Below are 13,636 nucleotides of genomic sequence, written 5' to 3' on the forward strand. Positions count from 1 at the left end.
GCTTGCGAGTAAGGCATGGTTTGGAGGACTTTAATTTCATAAAAATAATAAAACCCCAACAAACATAAGGTTGATCAAGTTCTTGACAAGTCGAGAGTAAAAATCCGATCATCCAAAAGCTTTATTCGTTCCGCAATAAGTATTGGATGTACATTGAGTTGAGTTAGGATTTCTTTCTCTTGGGAGTTTTAATTTCGAGCAATGATCATGTCCGTATTTTTCATCTCTGAATTGCTAGCCACGTCAATATTCGGTAATGAGAATTTCTCATTGGAACAACTCATGAAATCTACCGGATTCCAAAACCCGAACCTGAGATTATCTTGTTTATTATCCTCTTCCGTGACCACAACCCAATTGTGAGGATACGTTCTGTTTCTACGCATGATTTGTATAAAACATAATTTTGGGATGAAGAAAGGAAGGAGTACTAGAAAAACGGACCGAAGCCGACCTGGGAAAGCCCCAGGCCGGCCAGCCTACACCCCTTGGGCCGACCGGCCTAGGCCCCTCTGGCCTCGGCTCGGGCTCCAAAAATTCAGGGAGCCACTTCGGAGATTTGCCTATCTATGTTTTATAGAAAGTGTCCTATGAAAAGGTTCAGAAAAGAGAAAGAAAATTCGGGAGAAAGAAAGAAAGAAAAAAATGTATGAGAAGAAAAGAATAAATGAAGGGATTCTATGGTTAGAGAAGTGCAAAGAGATATCACCTTGTTGTTTGAGAACAATATCCTCAATTCCAACCATGTGCAATCCGATAACGAGGACGATGCTTGTGCCTTGAAGTCAATCTTTTTGTATGCCTTTACACATGTCCACCATTCAAAATCTTCTTACCCTTGAACCCTTTACATTATGGAGAAACTCTCATGATCATTGGCTCGGAAGGTAAGCAATCATTAGAAGGTTTTCTTAATTTAACAATATATGTATATACTTTGCTAAGCCTCACCTATAGCCCCACTTTATACTTGAGAGACTTTTGGGAGATGAGAGTTTGCAAATAATAATAGGATAGCCACTTATATCGAGAGACACGAAAGGACTTGTGCAAGAATTTTTGGTCTAACCTTTGTTGCAGGGTATTTTGCTTCTAAAAAATAAAAAATCTAAAAAAAAGAGAAAAAAACCTCCAAAGATGGCAAGAAAAGCAAGTGTTGTCGATATTCAAGTTGCCGGCTAAAGGTAAGAGTCGTGGAGTAATATTGGATGAGTTTTTAAACGCCCATTATATGATTATCCTCGCTGCTCCTCTGACCTTTGTTTGAAGAAATATTGTTTGACTTGTTTGCATAAGTAAATTTTGCAGTTTGAGAACTCTCGAGCAACCCATGGAAGGACTTGATGATTTGATTTGCTCGAGGACGAGCAAAAGCTAAGCATGGGGGGAATGTTGGCGCTCCTTAGGTACCCATTTTATTATACAATTAGGAGAGGTTTTGGTAAATTCTTCGGGATGACTCATGTACTAACCTGCCACTTGGCACCCGAACTTGACCGTTTTCGATTTTGTCCTGGATTTTGGAGCATGTTGTGTTTTGGCAGGAAATTGGACATTTTCGGAGATATTTTGACGCATGGTCACAACTGGACTAAGATGAGGAATAAGGAGAAGAGGCCGAACGCGAAAGATGGGACCGAAAGGGGCCAGAAAGGGCCCAGGCCGGCCGGCCTGGGGCCCTCTGGGCCGGCCGGCCCCGCCCATTCTGGGGCCCAATCAGCCTTAATTTTCTTCAACGCGAAGTATGCGTCAACCCTAATCTGTGTTTTACCAAAACCGCCGACCAGAACCGCCTATATATACCTCGAAGCCGCCGTCAAAGAAGGGGGAAGAAAAAAGATCGCAGAGAGATCAGAGAGGAAGCATCCAGAGATGAGTTTCAGAGATCCATTCGAGTTAGACACAAGAGAAAGGCGACACCGGAGGCCTCATCGTCCCTCGGCACCGCTGCAAGTTGGAGGACAGCAAGGGATCCATCCCTTGCTGGATATTTCATCACCATGATCGACTACGCTTCGCCTAGCTTCATGGGGTAAAGTCCTCATTTGTTCATGGGGTTGTAAGGAGATCTTGTGTTGTAATTGCCTAATCCTTTATGAGATTGATCTATCACGATTCTTATTGATGATTCTTTGATGCCTAATAGTTTGCGACTTGGCTTTAGGTTTGCTTTGCTCTTGCATGGTTTACTTAGATTACATCAACTATCGTGTTCTTGTTGATTCGTCACCGATTATCCTCGTGTAGTGACAGTATGCGGGAGGGAAAGGTTTTGATCTTGGAACACACCTTTGGTAGATTAGATCCGTTCTTCGTTGCTTGGCGATTACATCTCTAGTGATCCTAGACCATATGGACAAATGCTCTTCATATCTTGTGCACACATCTATCATTGCTCACTAGTCTAGATTGGATTAGATTGGTTAGATTAGATCTATTTCACACTCAATCACTCAATATAGATCTTTTACCGACATCATTAGTGCTTAGTTAAGCATAGTAATACACTTGTTCCGTGGATTGATAAACCTTGGGGGGATACTCTAAGGGAAAAGCTACACGATCCGTGCGCTTGCGGTACATAAATTTGCGCTCTAAGGAGCGTCAACACTTCTCAAACTCACCTACCCTTGAATCGGGATTTGCTTTGGATAATTGCTCATTTGGATCTTGTAACAATTGGGTGAGCCTACTAATTTCCTTCCTCATGGCATTCATCTCAACATGGTTAGTAGCACAAGTTTGAATATCAATATTATAACAACGTGCACAACCATTATTTGTTGATGGAATGGATGAACTAGATTTCTCACTAGCTTTTGAATTACTCTCTAGAGTAGTGTTGTGCTCAACCTCAAGTGCCTTGTGAATGGCTTGTAAGCTTGTAAAGCTTTCTTGAAGTTTTACATTTTCACTTCTCAAGTTAGCATTGGTGTCCTCTACCAAGGAGTATTTCTTGGTTAAGTCATTCACTTTTTCCTTTTCACTAGTGAGCAACTCTCTTACCTCAAGAAGAATGTTATCATTGGTTTTGAGAGAGTCCTTAATCCTCTTGTTTTCCTTCCTTTCAATGGCAAGGGCCTTATCAAGAGTCTTGGAGGTTTCTCTCTCTAGCCTAAGCAATTCTTCCTGAGATTCAAGAGTTTCTTCCAACTCATCCATTTTCATCATTAGTTTCATTATTTTAATTGCACTTTTTTTACCATATTGACTAATTAAGCTAGCAACTTCATCTTCCTCATCTAATTCATCATCCGATGAGTTTGGAGTGTTTACCTTCACATTCTTTGCCATAAGACATATGACTTGATCTTCATCCTCATCATCGGTGAGATCTTCAAATAGTGTAGTGGAATGATGAGGAGAGGCCTTGAATGCCATGGTAGCAACATCTTCATTCTCGGATTCACTTTCTTCATGAGAATCCCATTCTTGACCAAGGTGAGCTTCACCGGCTTGTTTCTTGTATCTTGGTCTTTTTTTCTTGGAAGAGCCTTCTTTGTCATCTTTGTTCTTTTTCTTCTCTTCTGGACAATCCGCAATGAAATGCCCAAGTTTCTTGCACCCAAAACAAGGCTTGTTGGATCTTCTTCTTGGTTCATACTAGCCATTGTTCTTGCCACAATTTCGGAAGTTGCCCTTTCTAAAGACTCTTCTAAAATTCTTGATAAACAAAGCCATTTGCTCATCATCAAGCTCATCATCCTCTCCATGGCTAGATTCTTCATTCTTGGATGATTGATTTGCCTTTTCTTTGCCCTTGGAGCTTGCTTGTAGTGCTATGCCATTGTTCTTAGCTGCTTGCTCTTGAAGCTCCGCCAAATCTTGATTTATTTTGACTCTTCTTAGTTGATCATGATGAGCCTCAATTCTTCCAAAAACATTTTTGGTGGTGAAGTGCTTGAATCCTCTTTCGGCTCTTATCAAGCTAGGTAGAGTGACATCCCTAGCCATGTATACGGTCAAGAGCTTGTCCACAATCTCACGATCACCCCATTTATCACCTCCAAGTGATTTGATTTGATTGGTGATCTTCTTCATCCTATTGTACATTTCCTTGACACTCTCATCCTTCTTCATGGAGAAGAGACTTAGTTCATCTTCCAAAGTCTTTATTCTTGATTCACGAACTTTCCTTGAGCCTTGATGGTTGACTTGGAGAGTGTCCCAAGCATCTTTGGCGGTTGGTGCATCCTCTATCTTGTCAAACTCTTTCGGACTTACGGATATATAAAGAATGTTCAAGGCTTGAAAGTTTTTTTGTAGCACATATTGTTTCAATGGTGTTGGAGTCTCATCTTCGTCCGGAATCTCACATCCAACTTCCACAACATTCCATAGATCCTTATGAATTGCATTCAAATACCCAAACACCTTGGTTTTCCATTGATTGTATCCGGTTCCATCAAAGAACGGAGGTTTTCCCATATGGATAGATGCACCATGGTCACTAGGAAGTTGAAAAGTATAATCATGAGACACACGGTGATACTCAAGTTTCTTCTTGTCTCTTGATGACTCACACTTGCTAGAATTGCGAAATGATCTTCGCTTGTGGTCGGAATCCGAGTCATCACTTGAGTCAATAACAATCTTGGAGCTAGCTTTCTTCTTCTTTTTGCTCTTCAATTTTTGCTCCTTCTTCCATGCCTTCCACTCTCTATATGACATCTCGTCATCACTTGATTCCGAGCTGTCATTATCATTCTTGTTTTTCTTTTTCTTGCCTTTTGAGCCACTTGACTCATCTTGTTTTCCATTTTCAGGTTTGCCATCATCCTTCTTGTTTTTGTCCTTGTCGTCCTCACCCGTCAGATCGACGGGACGTTCAGGAGAGTATTCCCCCGACATCTTCCTTTGTTCTCCAAGCGGTTAAGCTCAAACACGGAGATCCTCGCTCTGATACCAATTGAAAGGACCTTAAGATGCCTAGAGGGGGATGAATAGACAATCTGTAGCTAAAAAACACTTTAAAACTGTCAGTCACAGACTAAGCCCGGAAACTCCGGGTATAAGCCTAGAAACTCCGGGTTTTGTGTTCGGAGTATCCGGAGCTCTTGCCCAGAGACTCTGGGCATGAAATTGCGGAATGTAAACAACTAGAATCTGAGTGGGAAAAGTAGATCGAGCAAAGATACAAGTACCAGGGGTTCCTATAGGTGATGATATGCAAGTTGGTTCGCGCTAGAAACTTGTAAATGAGTAGATCGAGCTCAAACCCTAGAAAAGTGTTCTCACAAGCAAATATAAACGAAACCAAGTAAATGATGCAAGAGAGACAGAGATTTGTTTCGCGAAGTTCACACCCAAAAGTGCTATGTCTTCGTTGAGGAACGATTCAAGAGATGGCACTCAAGAATCCCTTAACTCCTCTTCCAAGGGCGAGATCACCTCTCAAGCCCAAGGTCACTTACTATGGATTCCACGGCGAGGAATGAAGCTTACAAACTTCTTGAGTTGCTCACAATCGCAGTTGAGCAATCACAAGCACGCCTAGCCGTCTAGGAGCACAAGGCTCCAAGAGTAACAAACTTGAAATCCGTGGGCTTGACCAAAACCAAGTGCTCAAGAGATGGGAATGAAGCTCACTAGCACGAATCCTTGCTCTTGCTTGACTCTCACTCAAATCTCCCTTAGGAATCAATCAAGAATGGAGAAAGGGGAGTGTGAGAGCTTTCTTTTGCTTGGGTGTGAGTTTAGTTCGTAAACTTGGCAAGAGAGATGGCTGAAGGGGTATGGAGGGGTATTTATACCTCTCCACCTGAAAACTAGCCATTGGGTCAGGGTTACCCGGAGACTCCGGGTATAAGCCCGGAAACTCCGGGCTAGCATGTTTCCTTACACTGAACAGGACATCTGGAAACTCCGGGCAACAGGGTCTGAAATATCCGGCCCTATACCCGGAGTATCCGGGTTTGGCAGAATAAAAACTCAAGTTTTGTTCTTTTGAGTGGTGTCTATGGTTCACATATGTTTTTCTAGGTTCTCTTGAGCACAAGTTCTAGATTAAAACTTTTGAACCAAGTCCCTCTTGATAGTACGGCATTTCTATACTCAAATTTCAAATATAAAAACTAATTTCTTGAGTATGCTTGAGCACCGCCTTTTCATTCCTTTTTCAAGGGTTCATGCATCGTCATTTGATTTACCTGTTCAACCTCATCACCTGCACACATGCTTAATTACACCATTAAATGTACATCTGTTTTGTCATTTATCAACAAAACCCACTTAGGGGCCTAGATTACTTTCAGTCTATCTTCAACGATATTAACAACAGTTAAGAGTTACCAGCCCTTCTATGCTATGAGAAGGTGTCATATTGAAATTTTCGAGCTTCCAACATGGTACTTTATTATGATGCATCCTTCACTTGCCAGATTTGAATTTTGAAGGCCCCCATGCTTGGACGAGTCCCATCTATTTGATTTGGTGTAGCATTTTTCTGACATCTTGCCAAACCAATCGTTGCTAAGGTCCGTATCCCTGTATGGATAGAAAATGCCTCATTCTATTGGGGATTTCAATTTTGTGTAGATAGGTATATATATGTCTTCTCGAGCATTATATTAACACTGATGTTGCTTTTGTTCTGAGTTCTGTTTGGCCTAAATTATATAGTGCAAAGATAGGACACTAGGCCTGAATATTATCATATTAATGAGCTACCTTACTGTTAAATTTCTTATGTACAGTGTCCCCAAATATCATGTCGGGCTGATATCCACAAATTTGGGAGTTCGTATTCGGAGGAAGTACACTGTTGACACAGAAGGAAGATAGTAGTAATGTGGAAGAAGTTCAATAACCTACCTCATTATGATGGTATCTTCCTATTCCCTCCTTTCATATATGCACTCTCTGCATATTTTACGCTTCCAAATATTTCAGTCGGAGTGATATCATATTTCAAGACTGCAGATATAGAGGTGGCTCTGGTGTGACTGCTTCAAAGAAACAGATATAGGCGCAATTGTAGCTGTGACTGCTCTGCTTTGGAAGTAACTTGTCTTCCAACCGTCAATTGATCATCATGCCTAGGATGGGGGATTTCCAAATGTTTGAAAATAATGAAGAAAATATTTTTCGGGGAATGCGCTGAGCATGGGAAGATAATCTTTCTCAAGGTTTGCAGGAGGCAGTGCAATGCTTCAATTTGAATCAGACAGTCTAAGGTTTCTCTTCTGTCTACTTTCTAATTGAGGATTCAAAGGAACTAATGATGATTGAAAGTTATCATGAAAAACTTGTCAGCAACCAGCTACCCGTTGATACTATTACCCAATCTCCACTAAGCACTGGTCATCGTATCTTTATTCACCACCATGACAATACAATTACATTGCTACGAATTTCAACAGTGGAGAAACTTGTATAGATGTGGGGTCATCTCTCTGGCAAACCGGGGGGGGGGGGGGGGGGGTGCGCTGCACCTCGGATGGCTCCCGCCCTGGCTAGCTCGCGCCACCAGCAGGGCACGAGGCGGCGGCCTGTCGGCGGTGTAGAGAGGAGCTCGCCGCTTGCTGGACGGCGGTGAGTTCCACCAGGTTTTTAACCTGGCGGTGGAGGTCCCTCTGAGCCAGATCTTCCGGTTCCGAGAGGGTCTGTAGAAGGATCGCCGCTGCAGCGATGTTCTGTCCCGCGCGGAACTCTTGCGGGAGTTGCATGCGGGCATCGTTGATGATGTCGCGGTTGACCCCGCACGCGCGCTGCCGCGGGGAGCTAGTGGGGTTTCCCCCCCTTTGACCTAGAGTGGGCCCGCAGAAGCTTGTCCACGGGCTGGGGTGTGTGCTGCCGCCGAAGACGGAGATCCTCGGCGTTGGCCTGCGCGTTGGCAAGCTCCTGCGCGCGGTGATCTAGAGGAGTGTGCGTCTGCTCAAACGGCACGACCTCTGGCGGCGGGTGGCTGGGAGCGCCAGCCATGGCGCACACGCATGGTGGCACGGATACCCCCTCCAGGTAGCTGTCTCCCATGCTGGAGGAATCGCTCGGGGGATCCTCGTAGCACAGGAGGTCATGGATGGTGTCGGGGTAGCTTCCCGCCATGCCCACGAACTGTGATACGGGCTGGTGCCCATGCACGACCTTGTGCATCTCCCAAGCGTAGATGCCCGCGAAGTTGCGTAGATCGAATGGCAGCCGCTCAGAAAATGAGCTGCCGAGAGACGTTGGCCAAAGAGTAGAGGACCAAGTTGACGTCCTCGGCAGCTGGGTTGGTCGCCATCATGAGCGCGATGCGGCGGAGCACTGCGCGGGTTGGCTGTGACGGCTTGCGCTTCCTGATGCGCTAGCGAATCGATCGCCGGCGCTTCAGTTTGTGAAGCTTGGGAGGAGGAGCGGGCTCCTCGGAGGCCGCCGGAGTGGCATCCTCCTCGCGGAGGTGCAGTGCACCGAGCTGGTCGGTGACGAACTCCAGACTTCCGAACGGGAAGGCCTGGGAAGGCGGGAATGGTGGAGGCGCCCACGACCCGTTGCGGGGGATCGCGGGGAACTCCAAGGAGCTGAAGCGGATCGTCTAACCCTGGCTCGCCGCCGGGGCGGCGAATGGAGTGATCGAAACCATCCGACCACCGAAGCAGTGAATGCACAAAGCGCTCCCCACGGACGGCGCCAAACTGTCGCCGCGGAGAATGGGCGACTACTAAACTACTTGATTGCTTGTTTGTTGTGCGCTTGATCAGATATGGTCTAGCACGCAAAGACTCAATGATTTAGACTGGTTCAGGCTGAATGTGCCCTACGTCCAGTATGGGGAGTGGTGTTCTTGCTCTATTGCTCTCGAGCCCGGGTGCTCAAAGTTCAGAGGGGAGCTTACAAACTATTTCCAGCAGTGTCGAACCTCTAGGAGTCCAACCCTTTCCTACGTGGGGGGCTTTCCCTTTTATAGTTCAAGGTGGGCCCCTTTTACAGATGTCTATCGTCGCGTCTTGGTTCCGCCTGGGAGTCCTTCGTCTTTGTCAGTCGTCGGGGCCCACTCAATTAGTTGGGAGTGGGAAGGCTTGAGTCCGGCTGGTTTTCTTGGGCAGCGTGTTGTCTAAGCGATGTCCCGTCCTCGGCCAGTCGCGGTGGCCTGGTCACTCGGACGGTTGCTCGGGGTTTATCTCCCGTCCTATCCGCCTGTACCTATGCCTCTTATCCGCAGGGCTACCGCACGTCCTCCCTGCATAGCTTCTGCCCGAAGGACAGCACGCCCGGTGAGGGGGCTCCTTGCCGTGGTTAGGAGGGGCTGTCCGGTCACACCCGCTGGTGTAATTGAGTAGTGTACAGGGGTGACCATAATTACGGCACAGGAGGCGACGCTCATTGACGCCCTCTCCCGTTGCGTCGTGGGGCCCGCATAGGCAGCGTTGTTCTCCTGTCAGAGGGCCCTATAGCCCACGTTCACACCACACGAAGAGAGGAGTGGGCGTCATGGAGCTTGTACGGGGTCCTGGCTTGACTGGCACGCCTGTCGTGTGGAGCGGCAGCCTTGGAGCGCACGGCCCGGGTCGCCCGGTACGGTGCTGACCCGGGGCGTTAGGTCGGGAGGTCTCCACGTGTCCCTGGTGGCCCGGCCTTCGGCCGCGCTGGCTTATGAAGGAAGGCAGTCGCCGCATTAGTTGGTGGGCCACACCGTAATCAGCCCGAAGGGCTTGCTGGGCTTTCACTGTACGAATCAGGCCCGTTAAGGATCCCGGGTTTACACCCCCGTCAGCTAGCTTTCCCAAAATCTATTATGTTGCTCTATATTGTTCACCTTCACAGCGGAGTATCTATTCCCATCATTTGTCTCGGATATACCTTTTGTTATGTGAATTTTAGGACTGTTATCTTATTCATATTCTGAATGAGACGCGAGAGAGCATGATCATGATCTTTGTGCGCACTGAACCTACTAGGCTCTTTGTTCTCATGCTACGGAATCTTGGTTTGAAAGCTATGTCTAGCAGTGGCCAAATGAGTCAGGTTTACTTTCTTTGACTTAAATGTCACACACATACAGTTAGATGATTATTCCATTTAGTTGGCTAATCCTCTGTAAGGATAAGTGGCTGGGTGCTTTGAACAGGTTTTCTTTATTTCTTCCCTTTACTCTCTAATTTTTTGGTCTATTTTCTTTGTCAGGATAAGAGGTTGGGTGCTTTGAACAGGTTCAGAGCGAAAGATTGCAACATCCTTATTTGCACTGACGTGGCATGTCGTGGTCCTGACATTCAAGGAGTCCATATGGTCACCTACTATGATATTCCAATGAATTCTAAGGTCTCATCCGTTCATTTTTAGTACTTGCCTCAGATGCAGCGATTCTATTTCAGCAGCTTACAATGTTTACATTTGGATATGCTATGATTCTAAATCTTTTGTTGCTCCACATATAGGATTATGTTCATCGATTGGGTAGGACTGCACGTGCAGGGAGATCAGGATACGCTGTATCTTTGTGAATAAATATGAAGGCCAATGGTTTGTGATAATTGAGCAGCTACTTGGTAATAGCAGCTTTCCTTCTTGCCCCCTCTTTACTTTTTGCTTGCCGATTTGCATGCATAACTGGAGATGGTCTCTTTCCAAAGCCTGCCTCTCATTGACTATGTTTTGCAAGCAAGAAAATTGACCAGTGTAAGGTGGACCCAGATGAAATCATGATACTTAAAGAGCCCATATTAGATGCAAAGAGAATAGCTCTAACGGTATCTCCTTCTACACCAATATTGATTCTCAGTGTGATTCTTGCGCCATTCTTGCTGCTAGCAAATCTGTTCAAAAGGATGGCTACTTGGCTCCTACATTTTCTGTTACGAACTGCGCTTTTATGACAACTGGTTAACAGAAACGTAATTGTTTATCCTTGTAGAAAATGAATCGGGATTGTCCATACATGACAGGATGGCTTGGACATGATGACTCAGAAAAACAGACAAGAGCTCAAGCATCCAAACCTTCGCTCATCGTTTTTAGAAGCAGGTTAGCCTGTTCTTAGGTTGAATGTGCTTTTCTTATAATTGTTCTGACGCTGTCTTTATGGCATTGCATAGGATGGAGGGTATGTGCAGAAATATCATCAAACAGGCTGCTGATTGGGTTCATTAAAGAGCCGATTTTGGTATATCTAGCTTTCCTGAATTTGAATTCCTTAAATAGCACCAGTTGCAGTTTCCCCTTGCAATTGCACCTCCTCTACTTTTAAATATGCAAAGGTATATAGACTCAGCTTCGTACTTCATCCCATTCCATGCTGGAATTAACTAAAGTTATTTCGATGTCATTTTCCCCTTGCGTAGCTACCGCAACCATTTGGGTCAACTTATTTGTAAATTACTATAATTTTCAACCCGCCAATAAACCAAACATGACATCTGTTGGTGCAGGTAGTAAGCCATACCTCTATTTTTATGAGATCATGCTGGCAACTCCTCCTTGCCACCATGTGAAAAGAACTGCCGCACCACTAAGCTTGAAAGACCACACAGCACAGACTGGTTGACCACAACTGCACATCTGAACCTCACCCTGCCAACCAGCCTCGAATTTTGACTTATTCACTTCTTTTCCCATTAACTCTTGTGTGAACGCTAGAAAAAGAGTCTAGAATCTTGAAGCTGCTTGGTTCAAGTTTGAATCTCTCCCAATATCATCATGGCAAGCCCTTATGCACTTCTTCTGCAACCATAGAGTCATCATATAGTGCAATATTGCAATATTGAGCCCGACTATGTTACTTTGCTGGGCTTGCTACAAACTTAACTCATTTTCTAAATGTTTTCTCAAACATCTCCATTTTCTACAGGTATCAAATGTGAAGGTCAGTACCATGAAGCCAACAAGATAGGCCATCTTTTCAAAATTGGAAACACCGTGTTAATTAATTAAAGTGCTACTTAGCCTACCGTCAATGTGCTGATGTACTTATGTCCTGACAAAGTTTTGGTTCTTCTGAGCATGCTGTTGGTGAACTACTTTTACTACCTTTCCTTACTATTATGATGTACCAGAATTTCTATGGTTGCATAGTGCAGCGTGATTCGCCGCGCACCAAGGCACGCGCCATCCACTAGTATACACCAAAGTTCTCACAAGTGCTTCTCCTCATAGCAACTCAACCAATAGCGTCTAAATTAGACCTCTAAACGCTAAATGAGGATTGTTCTTATTTTTTAGAGACTTTTAAATTTGTTTCAACTCAAATATTAGCCCTTAGTTCTAACTTGTAATAGAGGGCTAATGGAGGGTGGAGGAAGGAATTTTGAGGCTTCCTCAAAATAAAGGAACTAGTAGAGAGTATGCTGAGTATATCTTGTTTATTTAACCCTATAATTTTTAAAAATTACACAATACAACTGCTAACACTCACAATGCACGTATACTCACCCTAGAGAAACAAGAGTTGCTCTTATTTCACATAATAAAGAGTCATATATTGCATTGCATAACGAGGTACTATTGGACTACTATTGTCCCAGTATGACTGAAAAGAAAGAGTGCCGGAAGAAAGACGACACCACCAGCCCGCCCTTTTGCCTTAATCATGCGTTGTTTGTTCTTTTTTTTTACAACTGCTCGTTCACCGGCAATAGAAAATTACCATTCTTTCTGTTACTGAAATACGGGCCAATAACGTTCGAAGTTACGTTTGCCAAAAAATGGAAAATTAACCGTCTGTCTCTGTACGCTGCAGCTTCGCCACCCTCAGTCCTAGAGATATTAAAATTTTCATCTCCCACACGAAGCGTTTCTTTCGTTCTAAGCAATGTCCGGACAACCAGGGGCGGAGACAAGGGGGCAGACCCCCCTAACGTTGCTGCAACTCTATTGCTAATATTGCTTATTAACAAGATGTGGCCCCCCTGATCTAAATTGGCCCACCCTATGTTTCAATCCTAGCTCCGCCCCTGCGGACAACCATACTGAATGATCCCCCCTGTCGTTTCCAGACCAACCCTAAGTTAAGGGGTGACTTGCTGGATCCTTCTCCGTATTACTCAATTTGAGCTTTTATCTTGATATTGGCAGGAGACTCCTGCCTGGTTTATTTCAAAAAAAAAAAGTGCCAGCACACACTGGCTCCCCTCAATAATATAAAAGGCCCAATTATGACAATCTTTTAATTAATAAAAAGATTACTCAACTCGATAGCTAACAAACTAATTAAATTCATATAGTTTGACAAACAATAGAAATCATGGTGAAGAGCAGACGAGAGATTAATTAAAATACTTTTCCAGCTAACTAATATAAGTACTAGTACTATTGTACTACGACTAGACCTAATCATCATCAAGCAGCCAAGCCACGACGGCAAGGGGCCCCCATGACGGCCTTCGTTAGTGCGTTGGTCGTCATCCGTGGTGGACCCAATACACATGTGTATTCGAGTTCCCGACTAGGTACGAGTGCTCATATTTTTTTAAATTTATTTCAGAATTTAACTAGCGTTATTTTTTTAATGGTAAGTGACGTTTCCATCGATAGCAGATGTATATGGTAATTTTATCAAATTTGGAGAATCTATCAGTTTAGTCTCTCGGAGGTGCTTATAGAGATAGAGTTGCGTGCTGTATTCATAGATGTGAGCATATGTATATGTTTGTAAATATCTACATCTGTACTATATTTCTCAAAACAAAAAGTGCATGCATTCATGTACGCCGAGAGCTCT

The 13,636-nt window shown here is 44.5% G+C and overlaps 2 long non-coding RNA genes across 4 annotated transcripts; both read left to right on the plus strand.

Moving 5' to 3' along the window:
- The first annotated feature begins 6,254 nt into the window (after positions 1-6,254).
- Positions 6,255-7,352, plus strand: LOC120655715. Its single transcript, XR_005667699.1, has 2 exons — positions 6,255-6,476; positions 6,696-7,352. It is a non-coding gene; the product is annotated as an uncharacterized LOC120655715 (long non-coding RNA).
- Positions 7,353-9,731: 2,379 nt separating this feature from the next.
- On the plus strand, positions 9,732-11,974 carry LOC120654065. Of its 3 annotated transcripts, XR_005666966.1 has the most exons (6): positions 9,732-10,242; positions 10,359-10,469; positions 10,587-10,670; positions 10,835-10,944; positions 11,016-11,083; positions 11,768-11,974. It is a non-coding gene; the product is annotated as an uncharacterized LOC120654065 (long non-coding RNA). The 3 variants fall into 3 exon arrangements; XR_005666965.1 differs by having other exon boundaries at positions 10,359-10,670; XR_005666967.1 differs by lacking the exon at positions 10,587-10,670.
- The last annotated feature ends 1,662 nt before the right edge of the window (positions 11,975-13,636 follow it).

This window comes from Panicum virgatum, chromosome 1N, assembly GCF_016808335.1.
Source record: "Panicum virgatum strain AP13 chromosome 1N, P.virgatum_v5, whole genome shotgun sequence".
NCBI classification, from domain to species: domain Eukaryota; kingdom Viridiplantae; phylum Streptophyta; class Magnoliopsida; order Poales; family Poaceae; genus Panicum; species Panicum virgatum.